This window comes from Sinocyclocheilus grahami, unplaced genomic scaffold, assembly GCF_001515645.1.
Source record: "Sinocyclocheilus grahami isolate Dianchi unplaced genomic scaffold, SAMN03320097.WGS_v1.1 scaffold2307.1, whole genome shotgun sequence".
NCBI classification, from domain to species: domain Eukaryota; kingdom Metazoa; phylum Chordata; class Actinopteri; order Cypriniformes; family Cyprinidae; genus Sinocyclocheilus; species Sinocyclocheilus grahami.
This window is the reverse complement of record NW_015507486.1, coordinates 3,020-5,025: the sequence shown is the minus strand read 5'-3', so window position 1 is coordinate 5,025 and position 2,006 is coordinate 3,020.

Sequence of the window (2,006 nt, the reverse complement as noted above, 5' to 3'; positions counted from 1 at the left end):
GTTACAGTTATTGTTATCATTACAGTTATTGTTACAGTTATTGTTACTGGTACAGTTATTGTTATCGTTACAGTTATTGTTACAGTTATTGTTATCATTACAGTTATTGTTACAGTTATTGTTACTGGTACAGTTATTGTTATCGTTACAGTTATTGTTACAGTTATTGTTATCATTACAGTTATTGTTACAGTTATTGTTACTGGTACAGTTATTGTTATCGTTACAGTTATTGTTACAGTTATTGTTATCATTACAGTTACTGTTACAGTTATTGTTAGTTGTCGTTACTGTTACAGTTATCGCTATAGTAATTGTTACAGTTAGTGTTATCATTATAGTTATTGTTACAGTACTGTTACAGTTTTTGTTAAAGCTATCATTATATTTACTGTTACAGTTATTGTTAGTTATCATCATTATTGTTACAGTTTTTGTTAGTTATCATTATAGTTACTGTTACAGTTACTGTTACAGTTTTTGTTCAAGCTATAATTATAGTTACTGTTACAGTTATTGTTATCATTACAGTTACTTTTACAGTTATTGTTAGTTATCATTATAGTTATTGTTACAGTACTGTTACAGTTTTTGTTAAAGCTATCATTATAGATATTGTTACAGTTATAATTTGTTATTGTTATCTTTATAGTCATTGTTAGTTATCACTAAAACTCTAATTACTTTGTTACAGTTATCGGTTACACTTTAATGTAAGGTGTCTTTGTTACAGGTTACATGTATTTACTATTATAACAACAATAATTTGTGCATAATTACATGCAAGTAACCCTAAGCTAAACCCTGACCATACAGTAAGTACATGTAGTTAATTAATATTACTGAGTACTTATATGTACAATTACATTGTAACAAAGACACCTTAAAATAAAGTGTAACCCAGTTATCTTTCAAGTTATTGTTACTGTTACAGTTATTGTTAGTTATCACTATAGTTATTGCTACAGTTACCGTTAGTTTTTGTTACAACTATTACAGTTACTGTTACAGTTATAACTAGTTATTGTTACAGTTACCGTTATATATTGTTACAGTTATTACAGTTACAGTTATTGTTAGTTATCACTAGTTATTGTTACAGTTACCGTTAGTTATGGTTACAGTTACTGTTACAGTTATGGTTAGTTATCACTAGTTATTGTTACAATTACCGTTAGTTATCGTTACAATTATTACGTTACGGTTACAGTTATCACTAGTCATTGTTACAGTTGCCGTTAATTATTGTTATTACAGTTACTGTTACAGTTATTGTTAGTTATTATTATAGTTATTGTTATCATTATTTATTGTTGCAGTTGCTGTTACAGTTATTGTTATCATTATAGTTACTGTTACAGTTATTATTAGTTATCATTATAGTTACTGTTACAGTTACCGCTAATTACTGTTACAGTTACTGTTACAGTTATTGTTAGTTATCACTATAGCTATTGTTACAGTTACCGCTAGTTATTGTTACAGTTATTACAGTTACTGTTACAGTTATTGTTCGTTATCATTATAGTTACTGATACAGTTACCGCTAGTTATTTTTACAGTTATTACAGTTACTGTTACAGTTATTGTTAGTTATCATTATAGTTACTCTTACAGTTATTGTTAGTTATCATCATTATTGTTACAGTTATTTTTATCAAACCCTAACCATACAGTAAGTACATGTAATTAATTAATATTACTCAGCAGTTATCTTCAAAGTTATCGTTACATTTATCATTTTAGTTATTGTTACAGTTATTGTTAGTTATCACTATATTTACTGTTACAGTTACCATTAGTTATTGTTACAATTATTACAGTTACTGCTACAGTTATCACTAGTTATTGTTACAGTTACCGTTAGTTATTGTTACAGTTATTACAGTTACTTTTACAGTTATTGTTAGTTATCACTAGTTATTGTTACTGTTACTGTTAGTTATTGTTACAGTTATTGTTACAGTTATGGTTAGTTATCATTATAGTTATTGTTACAGTTACCG